This window comes from Ascaphus truei, chromosome 5 (genome assembly GCF_040206685.1).
Source record: "Ascaphus truei isolate aAscTru1 chromosome 5, aAscTru1.hap1, whole genome shotgun sequence".
NCBI lineage: Eukaryota > Metazoa > Chordata > Amphibia > Anura > Ascaphidae > Ascaphus > Ascaphus truei.
This window is the reverse complement of record NC_134487.1, coordinates 171,951,557-171,967,021: the sequence shown is the minus strand read 5'-3', so window position 1 is coordinate 171,967,021 and position 15,465 is coordinate 171,951,557. Positions and strand designations below refer to the sequence as shown.

At 41.2% G+C, this 15,465-nt stretch overlaps 1 protein-coding gene across 1 annotated transcript in view; it reads left to right on the top strand.

Moving 5' to 3' along the window:
- The window catches only part of KCNIP3 (potassium voltage-gated channel interacting protein 3), a 116,446-nt gene that overhangs the window by 40,530 nt on the left and 60,451 nt on the right, over window positions 1-15,465 (top strand). The window lies entirely within an intron of this gene.

Here is a 15,465-nt window from a genome sequence, read left to right as displayed (position 1 = left end):
TTCAACTTCAGAAACCTGTTTATTGGGGGCAGAGGGGGTGGATGAAGTGGGTAGTTGCCCCAATGGTGGGTGTTTAGGCCTACCGGGTGGGTAGCGGGACTGGTTAACCCCTTCATTACCATAGCGGTTTCCACCGCTATGGTATTGAAGGGGTTAATTCCTCCTGCAACCTTCCAGGCAGGCCTAACCACCCACCCTGGGGCTACTACCACCTTCATCCACCCCGTCTGCCCCCAATAAACAGGCTTCTGAACTTGAACCCCTTTGTTGCCTTAGTGGCTAGCCGCCAAGGTAATGAAGCTGTTTTAATAAAAAATGTAATACTAGTGTACGTGAGCAGGGGGTCTGCGGAGCAGAACCACGTTGATTTTAGGTCTGGGGACCACCTGCTTCCTGAGATACAGGCCCCGTTATGGGGTGCCGGTATCCCCGTGCAATGTTTAAATGTCCGCATCACGTGACCGGGACATTTAAACGCATAGTAGAAACTGGCACCCCATATCTTGGCCTGTATCTCGGGAAGGCAGGGGGGCCCTGGACCTGAAATCAATGCGGTTCTGCTCCACAGACCCTCTGTTCATCTACACTAGTATTAAAAATGTTATTTAAACACTGTGATCGTTGGCGAGATATGCGCAGGGAGAGTTGTCTCTCTCTGTGCAGCTAGCAGCCAGATCGCACGGCGAGAAATTCGAGAGAGGCTGAGATAAGTTTTTCTGCCTCGCAGAGCGGTTTAGGCATTCTCCTGCCGCACGGTTTGAGTTGGGTTCAGATTCTTTCTGAATACCGTGATAAACTAAATGAAAAACTTGCATAGTGCTAAAGACCAATATACAGAACAAGACAATGTAATGTATAAATAGATGCTCTCTTGTACGAACCCTGGAGATATATAACTGAATTGAGGACAGGTACTAGGTGTAGCGTGCCGGTAGAGTAACCAACCACTTATGAGATTATAAAGTGAAGGTATTGTCAGGATTCGCCATCCTGGCGGCTGGAGATCGTCTCCTCACCTCACCTGCTGCTGTGACAGACACTCAGGAAGCGCAGTATCACGGCCCTGCTACGCGCGCGCGTGGATCTTGCGTGGTCTTTCTGCCCGCCTGCGGGTCCTGGCTCCGCCCCCAGGTCTGGAGCTCAGTGATTGCGCTCATCCAGCCTCCCCTCTGACTCACGCCCCGGTCTCCGTCCCTGCCCCGCTGATGGACAGGACCGGCGTGGGAGTGCCTTGTGCACCGGACTCTGCCCCCTGACCTCCGTGATGCGCGCGGGTCAACGCGCGCTCAGTCCCGCCTCCCTTCCTGATCAGGCTGCATCATAGGGCACACCTGTGTGCACCAGCAGCCTATAGGATTCGGTTTCCTGGTTCCGCCCTGGCTCTTCATTGGAGGATCTCCCTATATATACCCTCTTGCTCCAGACTCTCATTGCTGAGCATAGTCTTGTGTGACGCCATGCCTTGCTGCATTCTGTTCCTGTTACCTTGCCTTGTCTTGCCTGTTTACCTTGCCATTGCCAGAACCTGCTATTCACCTTGGACTCTGCACCTCTCCTCTCCTGATCCGGCTACGAACGACCATTCTCCTGTCTCCAGTCCTGACCTTGGCTTGTACCCTGACTATCCGCCACTCTCCAAACCTGAACTTGGCTACGTACCCCGACCATCCGCTACTCTCCAATCCTGAACTTGGAAACGCACCCCGACGAGCCGCAACTCTCCTCTCCTGATCCGGCAAGTACCCTCTACTACTCTCACATCTATAATCCTGACCTGGCTTGTACGACCAATCTACATCCTTGGCGCGCCCGTGTGGCTGTGGGTTGGCGTTACTCAATTCCCTACCTCAGCACCGCGGTCGCGCTTCGTTTGTGGTGAGCTACGCATTACAGGTATATACTATCAATCCAGAAACTGTAGCGTATAAATTCACCCTATATTGTACCTGAAGTCCACAGATAAAGCAGGAAATATGTAGCAAGCAGATTCACTGGTATGCTGCAACGTCCACGTATATGTCCCAGGTTCCAGGTGTTCTTGGTGTACTTCCATGACGAAGGTTCAGGAATACACAGTGGTGAAGGTAACAGAGCACTACCCAAAGGCATCCAAATTTGATTAAAAAAATGATAAAAATTAAAGTGCGTATTCCATAAAAAATAATTATTTATTGGTCATAGGACAAACAAATAGTGAAGGCATCGCCCCACCAACGCGTTTCGCTCCAAAAGCGCTTTCTCAAGGTATATATATCAACCTGACAGGAGTATTTTTATAGGCAAATAGTAAAATATCTTAACCAATCATAAAACATACCTGTGATCCGCATCGTAGCGCACTCATCAACACCTGTAGCGTCATCACAATGCGCGCGCCCCCATGCCGCGGACACTAACCCTGCCTCCGGTCACTCACACCCAATACAACAGCGAGTGTCAGCCTGGGAAGCCCGCGCTTGAGCAATGACTTACTCCTGGCACACTCTCTGTAATGTATAAAGAGAATGCCCACAGTGCAGAAACGTGGGTCACACTACTTGAGCTCTTAAAGTGAGAATCATAGAGCATGTGCGACTCATTGAAAAGGGGGACTTGACACATCCAGTTTCTCATCATTTTACATGTTGTACTCAGGGAGGTTTAGATGCGTTTTCCTTTTCAGGGATTGAGCAAGTACCATCATCCACTAGGGGTGGCAACAGAATTAATGCTTTGGATCGGCATGAGTATTTCTGGATATTCATTATAAAGATGAGGGTTCCATTTGGTCTAAATTCGTACTGGGACCTAGGTCCTTTTTGTGAGAATTAGGTTATTACTCAATTTAGAATATGGCCCTTCATGGAATATGCATAGTTTATTGCTAAATAGTATACTAGTTTGGATATACAGTATATAGTTAAGTATAATCCGTTGTCATTCAGTCCATTTTTCTCTCTTTTATATTTACATTCTTTCATAATCTTTATTGGTCCAGACTTGTCTATTGTCACATTCTTGTTAATCCAAATATTCTAATTAGGCAATGGGATGCTTTGTTGTTTATAAGACACATTAACTTTAATATAATGGTCAGTATGGAGAAGTGTTCTTTGTTTTGGATGAATTTGTATTTCTGAAGATTGAATCTTTGTGGAAATTGGCTATATAATTTGCTGATATATCATCAGTATGATTGATAACTAAAACATTGAATTGTCTAATTTTGCTAGGCCACTCCGTGTTAGGATTGGGACTTTACACCATACAGACCAGAGTTAATGTGATTTTAAGGTACTTTAATATATTCACATATGTCCTTACATTGGGTCAACTTATGGGTTTGAATAGCTAAATATGTTTTCTTTTATATATTAAGGTTAATCATTTATTGATTGTTGCCTTTAGCAAACATACACTCTTACATGGATTTCAAAGGACATTTGAGAATATTACTATTGTTATTATTTTATTATAATCATTTACAATATGAATTTTGATCTGCAGCTTTATGTATACTTAGGTCTAGGTATTTATTTAGGGTTAGGGTTATGATATAACTAGTGTGTTTACTATTTTGATGATTTGTTTCTTTTCATTCAAGTGTTTGTCAGTTTGTATTTTTTGAATAAAGTTGTATAATTTATTTTTAATTAGGACTCTTTGCGCGCGCTCATGTAACATGAGCGTGGATTGAAGTGCATGCTGCTTCACATGTCAGGCCGTTCCTCTGCACTGTGGGCATTCTCTTTATACATAAGGCCTCGGTCCCGCTGCGCTCGGTGGCGCGGGCGGCCATGTCGCGAGTTTCCCACCAGCAGGGGAATCCTCGCGAGCCGATCCCGGTCCCCCCTGGCGGCACAGCGCACTACACGCTGTGGCACGTCAGCCGCTAGGGGACACAAGAAAATGGTGATCCCTAGCGTTGACGCGTCACGTGGTGTGGCTGTGAGCCAATGGGGAGGGGAGGCTTCGGGAGGAGGAGAGGCTTCGGGGAGCGGGGAGGAGTGTGGAGTGAAAGCGTGAGTGCCTGTCTGTGTGTGTGTCTGAGTGCGTGCGTGCCTGTCTGTGTGTGTGTATGTGTCTTAGTGCGTGCCTGTGTGTGTGAGTGCGTGAGTGCCTGCCTCTGTCTGTGTGTGTCTGAGTGCGTGAGTGCCTGCCTCTGTCTGTGTGTGTGTGTGTGTATGAGTGCGTGAGTGCCTGCCTGTGTGTGTGTGTGTCTGTGTGTGTGTGTGTGTATGTATGAGTGCCTGCGTGTGTGTGTGTTTAATACTTACTATCAGCAGCTCCAGCCCGAGTCCGTGGAGGGAGGGGGGGGAGAGTAGCGGGTCCCTCCGCTCAAGCCACGCCCCCCCTCCCTGTCAAACCTCCCACTCCCGCCCACCTCCCGCTCCGGCTCCCGCTCCCTACAGACCGCATATCGCGGTCTGTGTATGTCAGCGCCCCGCCTGTCTGCAGTGCGGGCGCGCTGACGGAGGGAGCGGGGCCTTAGCCTTACATTGAGTGTGCCAGGAGTAAATAATTGCGCATGCGCGGGCTTCCCAGGCTGACACTCGCTGTTGTATTGGGTGTGAGTGACCGGAGGCGGTGTCAGCATGCACGGCGTGGGGCATGCACGCACCGTGATGACGCTACAGGTGTTGATGAGTGCGCAACATGGCGGATCATAGGTATGTTTTATGATTGGTTAAGATTTTTTACTATTTGCCTATAAATATACTCCTGGCAGGTTGATATGTATACCTTGAGAAAGCGGTTTGGGCACTAAACGCGTTGGTGGGGCGATGCCTTCGCTATTTGTTTGTCCTATGACCAAGACATAATTATTTTGTTATGGAATTCGCACTTTCATTAATTTTTTATCATTTTTTTCATCAAGATTGGATGCTTTTGGGTAGTGCTCTGTTACCTTCACCATTGTTTATTCCTGAATACGTGATAACTCAACTGACAAACAATTCAGCGAGAACATGCTAAAACTTGCGATGTAGAAGCAAACTAATGGAGGCTACTAGCATAGGCCCCTAAATATTTGTGAAGGAATACTGGAACATTCCAGAGAGAGGTGACACACAGGTTATGCCCTCATTGGAGGACTTTATTCAAAATGAGAATATCATGTGATGTCATCTACTGTACATACTAAGAGTTACATCTGTAATCGTGACAAAGTGGCATGCAATGAAACCACACACTGCATGGGCAAGAGGTGCCAAGGACAGATATTCATTTGCCAGTCAAATTTAGGATTAAGACAGTATTGTTGCGTCCATCGTGACTGCCTGAATCTATTGATGTGACTCACGTGTGTCTAGGTACTAGAGACGGGAAGTTACAAGTGTGTTTATATATTGAGGCAAAACTAAAATGTCGTATGGTAGAAGATTTTTTTTTACTCTGTCGTAAAGCTGTCAAGCTCGCAGCTGATGAACAACAGGGGTGGGCTTATGTCGTTTCAATGTGGAAAAAATAGTACATAAGACTTAGCAAGATATTATGAAAATCAGATTTCAACAGCGGTGTGTTTTGAACCAAACACGTGAAGTCTCATTTCTGCACCAAGGCCTGCCTGGGAGAAAATCCTGACATACTGTATGGTAGCGTAATGTTTAGCAATTTCTTTTTTCTGTTTTATCCTATTTTAAATAAAACTGTCCTGCATTTACTTTAATTGTATGTTCTTGTAATCCTTTTTCTGTAATCTAAGCACTGTATTTTTATATATACGATATTAAAACATTTAATAAGTGATGCTTTGGGGATCTAGATGAACTGTTGCACACTCTGGAGAGATTATTTACATTTTCGGACACATTTTTCTAGAACACATTTTTTGCATAATTTTTTGAGAATTAACAGGGACCTGAGACCCTGGCAGATATATTAATTAAATATGTTTGCATATTTCTTGGGTGGTGGAAGTGAATAGATCTGATTCCAATTAAGTAAGGGGTTAATATTAACTTATTGATAGTACCTTGCGGAGGAGAAAGTTGATTCGGCTAGAGTAGCCTTGTGTATTAACCCTGGTTGCATATCTAAGTCACGTGCTCACATGTGCGGTTCGTGACATATTTTATATGGGGACGGATTGAGGGGAGATATTCTTCATTTGAGGGATCTTTGTGAAGGTGAAAAGTGGGCCAGCTTGCAAGCTGTGTATTAACCCTTGTCTCGTATGCAGGTCACGTCTCACAGGTGTACCGTACGTGACCAATACAAGAAGTGCAACAAGCAAAATCAAACAATAGGAAAGGAAATCCCTGCCCCGGAGAGTTTACAATCTAAGTGGTATGTTAGGAAATGTACAGTGACAGCCAGTGAGGGAATAAGTGCAGTAGATGGAAAGATAGCTTGACAGACAGACAGACAGACAGACAGATAGATAGACAGACAGACAGACAGACAGGCAGGCAGATAGACTGACAGATAGATTGACAGATAGATTGACAGATAGATAGATTGACAGATAGATAGATAGATAGACAGACAGACAGACAGACAGACAGACAGACAGACAGACAGACAGACAGATAGATAGATGGATGGATAGATAGATAGATAGATTAGACAGATTAGATAGATAGATAGATAGATAGATAGATAGATAGATAGATAGATAGATAGATAGATAGATAGATAGATAGATAGATAGATAGATAGATAGATAGATAGATAGATAGATAGATAGATAGACAGATAGACAGATAGATTGACAGATAGATAGATAGATTGATTAACAGATAGACAGACAGACAGATAGATAGATATACAGACAGACAGACAGACAGACAGATAGACAGCTTGACAGATAGATAGACATGTGCGGTTCGTGACATATTTTATATGGGGACGGATTGAGGGGAGATATTCTTCATTTGAGGGACCTTTGTGAAGGTGAAAAGTGGGCCAGCTTGCAAGCTGTGTATTAACCCTTGTCCCGCATGCAGGTCACGTCTCACAGGTGTACCGTACGTGACCAATACAATAACTGCAAGAAGCAAAATCAAACAATAGGAAAGGAAATCCCTGCCCCGGAGAGTTTACAATCTAAGTGGTATGTTAGGAAATGTACAGTGACAGCCAGTGAGGGAATAAGTGCAGTAGATGGCAGTATGGGGATTATATTCCCATTTAAATAGACACTGTGTAAGTGTACATTTTTAAAGTGCTTTTACATATAACATTTATTTGTATGGTTCTCACTATGTAGTCTTTCTCTTCACATTTGGATCATCACATATAATACCATTTGATATTGTCTGACCTGTGTGCCATGACTGATTTTGGGATCCCATTAACCCCTTGCAAAACTTGCCCCAGGTTTTGGAATTGCCTATTTATATTTGGAAGAGATGTGAATGCCCACCTCAGAGGCTTTTCTTTGGTCGTCCACATGAAGCTGCAAACCTATTACACTATATTGTGTTTCTGTTTTTTCATACATTTGGTGACATCTGAACTCTCTAACCTTTGAAAAACTGTAATTCAAGGAGAATTTTGGACCATTCCCCATAGGGTTTTGAGCAGCATTTTTTCATTTATTTTTAAATTTGGCACTATTCAGCACGTTTATCACATTTAAGTAATTCCCTTTGCATTCATACTGTATGTTTTGCACGGATTATTTTGCACTTATCTGTCTGATTAGACACCCATTGCACACTTGATCATTTCATTAGACATATATGCAATAGGTTCTTCACTCCATATAGGAGCGCCCCTCACATTGCGTTTTCTGCTATATAATAAATACCCTGCTTTGGGTGCAGACTATGTTAATGTGATGTGGTTATCTTTAGGCTTTTGAAGTTCTCCTGGCTTTGAAGCTCTAAAAGGGAACAAGGGCACAAAGCGTTTTCAGATCTCTTTATGAAAGGGGAGGGGCACTAGAGTTCTTTAAGCGTGAGACCGATAAATAGTAGACCTTCTCTAATGTAAAACCCCAGTGACTAAAGTTTTCACACGTCTCTCACAGGTAGAGTACTGTAACTGTGAAATGGGGGCAGTGATGGTGTTGATGAAGATACAGAGGAGATTTAGTCGGAGAGGAGAGCAGCATCTGTCACGGAGAGCAAGCGAGAGGGGACACTTTGTGACAGGTGACATGTTTCTATGCTTGTGTGGAGAGGGGATCTCTGTATTAGTGAATAAGTAGATAGATAGATAGATAGATAGATAGATAGATAGATAGATAGATAGATAGATAGATAGATAGACAGACAGACAGACAGACAGGCAGGCAGGCAGGCAGGCAGGCAGACAGACAGACAGACAGACAGACAGACAGACAGACAGATAGATAGATAGAATAAAAAAAATTAAAGATGAGCTAATAATCAGTGACATGAGTCTAAATACAGCAATCTATATAAAGCAGTCTCAGAGGGTTAATGCGCTAATGTTGGGCAGCCTATGTTAATAAATAAAGTAATTCACATATACTGTCTATAGAAGTGCAGTCACTCTATTGCAGCTGTAAAACTCACTGAGTAGAGATAAATCAAATCCTGCTCGTCTCTGTCATTCTAGCATTATTCTGGCTGTTTAGTACAGAGGTAGGATAGCCCTTTCATACATGAGAAGGCAACAGAAACAATGTATCTAAGAGCCACGTACAGTATTCACAGACTGCTCTAATGATACAGCTGCTGTAGTTTGCATGTTATTTGTTGCGATGCAGAGAATTCTCATTCGTCCACAGAGCTGGGCATAGTGGTGGGCGCACAGTGAGCAATGAATGTTAGGGACTAGCTAGTTGGGATATATAAGTGAGTGATTGAGAGCAGTTAAGATCAGACTTACTACACTACTACTACTTATTACACTCTGCTCATATTATTCAACCTCTCTGCAGCATTTGACACCATGGACCACCCTCTTCTCCTTCACATTCTCCATACTCTTGGTATTCATACCACAGCAGTAGTTGCCCACTGGTCCTTTCAGAAATCCATCAGACCCATTATTCATCTTTGGATTCTTAAGAGCACTAGGAGCCAAAATTCGTTTGAGGCTTTTCGCCTTCCTAAATGCTACTTTCGGTTTGTCAGAAATAAAGTCCCGTAGCACAGGGTCCATTTTGAGGATATCCCAGTACTGGTACATAATTTTACGAATGTTGGTCTCCTGCTTGCAGAAATCTGTTATGAACAGCCGGGCCCTCAAGTAATCATTGTCAGATCTAGGTTTTTTTGGGGACCAATAGTGCCTCCCTAGATACCTTCATACTTTTACTAAGGGATCTATCTATTAATTGTTTACTATAGCCCTTATCAATAAACCTTTTACTTAGGGTCACGGCTTGTTCTTCAAAATCAACCGTCTTTACAATATAAAGTCTTTATCGTGAGGTGTGGGAACTCTATCCCAGGCGAGTCCAGGAAATCTCTCTGGATATTATGGCACCTTGTAGAAAGAACAGGTCTGCTCCCTTAGCATGGTTGGAACGCCGGTTCCGTGAATACAAGCCCTGCATCCAGCAGGCTGTTTGGTTTTGTGGAGATTCTGTTCCTGGGTGTGGGTTACTGGCAGTCCCAGGTGGCCCTGCGTCCAGCAGGCCTTGGGAACTGTACAAACCAATGTCCTTCCTGGTTGGGGAAAATCTCTCAGCTCTGACAGCTTACTGATTGCCTTTTAAACCCCTTTGCAGTCAGGAGTTCAGTCTGCCTTAATTACTGTAGCTGCACTAGCAGCTAGCCTCTCCAGAGAGGTTTAACAGACTGCATGCTGAAAAGCATACATACTGCACCGCACTCTAGCATACAGAATCTATGACTGTCACAATATATAAGTATACTATAGCGCTGCCGTCTGTCTGAGCTTTTTATGACACAGTCTTCTAGGGTTAACAAAGAGAACACATACAGTAGCACAATATTGGATCATTCAGGCTTCTGCCTGTTTTGATTCCGTCCCAGTAGGGGACTACAACTTTAACGTATATATATATATATATATATATATATATATATATATATATATATATATATATATATATACATATATATATATATATATATATACTTCATAACAATGACAGACAATATAATTCAGACACACTGTCACTTTAAGAAAAAACCAAAGCATAAAATGAAAGCCTTCTCCACGGTAGGGAGCCTAACTATAAAACAATGTCGAACTAACACACAGGCTGGCTATCTCCAGTTACCAGTTTCAAACAGAGCACATTGTAACATACAATAGGAATAACAAATTGTACTTATCTGTAGTTGTAGTTGTGGGAACTCGGTCCCAAGAGAGTCCAGGCAATCCTTCTGGATACTGCAATTCTTGAAGAGGTGTCCTTCCCTGAACTGGATGCAGGGAGCGCATTACCTGGAAGAAGGTCCAGTTCAGAGGACTGAAACTTCGGGTTGTTGCGGTGCTGGTATGTTTTAATACATATACATTTGGATTACGTAGTGTGCTGTCTCTTTTTGCCAGTTTCATAGCTGGTGAGTTTGGAATATTGAATCTCTATGGGACAAGCATCTGTCTTTATGACACGGATGGTGTTGTGCATTTCTGGACGTGTGTGTGTGTGTATATATATATATAGCAACTGTAAATTTTCCTGTATATTCATTTGCATGTCTTAGACAGGTCTGCAACCCTGTCTTTCACCATTATCACCCAGCAAACAGCACTTCCACTGCAGCAAGGGATTCTGGGAAATGACATGCAAATGAGCATGTAAATGACATGCAAATGATATATATATATATATAAACAAAAAGAAAACAGAGAGCACGCCCCATAGCGTAATCTTGTACATTTAATAACAAATATTGAAAAGGAGAGAGATTTAAAAAACTCATAAAGTAAGTATAAAAACACGCAATTTGTGATAATAATCACCACCACGAGGCAAACACTGTCCAGGATCACGTAGACAGTCCAGGGATTAACAACCGGTTTCCAGGAACAGTTCATCCTCCATAGGTTGCCGCAGAAGATGTTCCATATATCTGCTTTCAGTAAGCAAACGAGCTGGCCTCAGTATAACAACAAGCGCGCTTCGGCCATAAAGCGCGCCCGTGCGTAGTGACGCAGTGTCGTAATTGGTGTCCCTGACGCGTTTCGTCACAACTATGTAACTTTGAGTTACTGAAAGCAGATGCTGTATATGGAACATCTTCTGTGACAACCTATGGAGGATGAACTGTTCCTGGTAACCGGTTGTTAATCCTTGGACTGTCTACGTGATCCTGGACGGTGCTTGCCTCGTGGTGGTGATTATTATCACAAATTGTTTTTATACTTACTTTGTGAGTGTTTTTAATCCCTCTCCTTTTCCCTATGTGTTATTAAATGTACAATTTTACGCTATGGGGCGTGCGCTCTCTGTTTTCTTTTTGTTTCTATAGAATCCCCATTGGAAGTGGTTTTTCCATCTGAGAGCAGCCTTGGACCCCTGGACTATGTACTTTTGGTTTTGATCTATCCATCAGGACTCTATTTAGGGTTTGGACTTTCTTTTCACATGAATTTTTGGATTCAACATATTTATTTTTCTTATATATCACCATTTTTTGTCACATGTAATTAGAGCTTATTTTAGTTTGTTTTTCACTGTTCATATTATAACATAATTTTTATGATACACTATCCTATATATAGGATGCAAGTATAAGTTTTCTTTTTTTGGGACTAACAATTATCACATATTTGAGTATATACATACATTTATTTAATTATTCACTAGTTCACTGGTGACGCTACTTATTTCTCATATACTGTATATATATATATATATATATATATATATATATATATACACACACACACTATATATATATATATATATATATATATAAATATATATATATATATAGAGTGTGTATATATATATATATATATATATATATATATATATATATATATATATATATATATATATATATACACACACATACAGTGCACCAAACCAAAGGTAAGTATTTAAAACAATATATTCAGTAACATACAGTATGTGTATATATATATATATATATATATATATATTTATATATATATATATATATATATACACACACACACTCTATACAGTATATATATATATATATATATATATATATATATATATATATAGAGTGTGTGTGAATATATATATATATATATATATATATATACTGTCTATATGTATATATATATATTATATATATATATATATATATATATATAATATATATATACATATATACAGTATATATATATATATATATATATATATATATATATATATATATATATATATATATAATATATATATACACACACATACAGTGCACCAGACCAAAGGTAAGTATTTAAAACAATATATTCAGTAACATACAGTATATAGCATCTATACCTTACAATCTAGTAAGTGACAGTGAGCTCTGTTGGCGAGTTGGAATAAGAATCTGAAGGTCTGTTGATCGAATTCAGCAAGGACCGAGTGCACCGGGTCCCCGTACCAGAAGGCTGAAACTCAGAATCAATGTGAGCGTCTATATGTGACAACATAATGACCGATTGTCAACCCATTTCGCACATTGAATGTGCTTCATCAGGGGTGGTGAATGGGATATAACATTCCTTATATACCCATACAAAGTCATCAATCAATATAAGAAGTAAAATAAACAATTAGTAATTAATCCATAAAGATCAATCTCAATGATGATGAGAATGTCCATTTTATTGATACATGATTAAAGTGCTAGGTACTGAGTATATACATATTATAAATAAATAATTGAAGTGCTGGTGATGTGTGAAACGAAAATGCATATAATTCTTGCATATATGATAATAATAAATATACAGTATATCTTTAAATTGGACCTAGATACATAAAATAATAATAATAATGTGTACACACATTATTATTATGTTATGGATATAGATCCAAATTTATTTAAATATATATTATGTCATATATATATATTTTTTTTAATGATATATGCAAGGATTATATATATTTTTGTTTTACACATTACCAGCACTTCAATTATTTATTTATAATATGGATATTCTCACGTCACAAGCACTTTAATCATTTATCTATTACATGGAGAGTCTACTCATCATTGAGACTGAGCTTTCTGGATTCATTGCTAATTGTTTATTGTACTTGTTATACAGTATTGATTGATGACTTTGTAGGGGTATAAAAGGAACATTATACCCCATTGACGTTACCCCATGATGAAGCACGTTCAACGTGCAAAACGTGTTGAGGTTACATCACTATTACGTCATCATGGTCTCACAAATGGCGAGTTTCAGCCTTCTGGTCCGGGGACCCACTTGGTTCTTGCTGAATTCGATCAACGGACCTTTGGACTCTTATTCCAAGTCACCAATGGAGCACACTTTCACTTACTAGATTGTAAATTATAGATGCTATATGTGTTGCTGAATATATTGTTTTAAAGACTTACCTCTGATGCACTTGTCTTTTTCCTTTTGAGATCCATTTGGATTTTTCTATGAGGGCGACCGGAGCACTCCATAAGACAACAGCAGCAAGTGGGTGGTCATTTGTTTCCATCAGACTCATTGCTGAATCAGCATCTGGAGTCTGCGCACAGGGACGTATGCATGTATATATATATATATATATATATATATATATATATATATATATATATATATATTTGTATAGTTACCAGAGTAGCCAGAACTGGTCCGGTGACAGAGAGACAGCACACAGTGGTATAGAAAAAAACTGTATTAAAGATAACGCAGGACACCGAAACCAACGTTTCGGTCCTCAACAGGGACCTTCCTCACAACCCCGAGGAAGGTCCCTGTTGAGGACCGAAACGTTGGTTTTGGTGTCCTGCGTTATCTTTAATACAGTTTTTTTCTATACCACTGTGTGCTGTCTGTCATCGGACCACTGGATCAGTTCTGGCTACTCTGGTAACTATATAAGTTTATTATCTGCTTTTTGGGACAAGCATCAGCATTTTGAGAAGGCGAGTATGGAACACTGTTATGCTATGGACTATATATATATATATATAGTGTTCGACAAACCTATACATTTGCATGCCCCGGGTGAGTGGATTTAACATCGTGGCGAGCTCCTATTGGCCCAAGCAGCACACGTGTGGTACTAGGTGGCGAGTAGATTTTTTTGTTTGGCGAGTAGATTTTTTGGTGATTTGTCGACCACTGTGTGTATGTATATATATATATATATATATATATATATATATATATATAGTATATATATGAAAAAATATATGAAGTGGCGCCTTGCAAACACTAAAATTACAAAGATGTCAGGAATATGTCTCAAACGCTGCAATAAACTAAACCATAAGTATTATAAATGGGTGCAATAAGCTATATCATAAAGTACAAGTATATCAACTAATATAAAAAATACAATTGACTAAAAAATAAAAATAATAATAATAAAAATGTGTATACAGTTGGTGATATAAGATGCAAAAACCAGTCCCAGTACACTGTTCTTTAGAGTCTTTGCAGCCTGGTTGGAGGGAACACCACTCCCTTGAAGATATCTAGAAAAAAGACAAACAGAAAACAGGCGCACTCATAGTGTATGAAATCCAAAGATTCCTGCGGTGCACAGCCAAGTAGAGTAGCGGACCAGCAAGGTGTAGGTTAAAAATATATTTTATTAGTACAACATGGTACAGGGGACACACACTCTGACGCATTTCGGACTGGTATAGTCCTTAGTCATAGAGCTCTATGACTAAGGACTATACCAGTCTGAAACGCGTCAGAGTGTGTGTCCCCTGTACCATGTTGTACTAATAAAATATATTTTTAACCTACACCTTGCTGGTCCGCTACTCTACTTGGCTGTGCACCGCAGGAATCTTTGGATTTCAACCTCTATTTGAATATTGAGCGTGCTGCACGCAGCAAAGGAACCAGCCTTCCGTGAGTATTATGTTTCCTTCATATGGAGACGTGATGACCTGGAACAGTGCTGCAGCATAAGGGTTTGGTATGGCGGAGTCCTACACAACAATGGTATGTTAACCCTTTATTTACTATGACACAATAGCACTGGGTCAAAATACTCTATCTCTTGGCTGATATAGTTTCCTGTTACCATGATATGTGGACTTACACTGCCGACACAGTTTATCCGAGTGCGGCTCATTCCGCAAGCCGGGAAATGTCCTGGCTTGCGAGCCGCACTCCCTCAGCGTGCCGCGCATCACCGATGCGCGGTCACGCATCATCGGGTGCCAGCGCCCCCTGCACGCGCGTCCAGGGCTCCCCGAGGGAGCCCTGGTGTCCCGCGATCGCGGGACGGCGGCAGGGGGTTCCGGGGGACCCGGCGGACCCGGCAGCGGTAGGGAGAGCGCCCCGATCGGAGAGCGCTCTTCCGCTGCTTCGGCGCGCGCCCGTCACCCTGCGGCACGCGCCAGGATACTGCTGCGGCCAAGAACGGGCAAATGCTCGAATAAACTTGGCCGCAGCAGTATATCTGTTATTGACTAACAG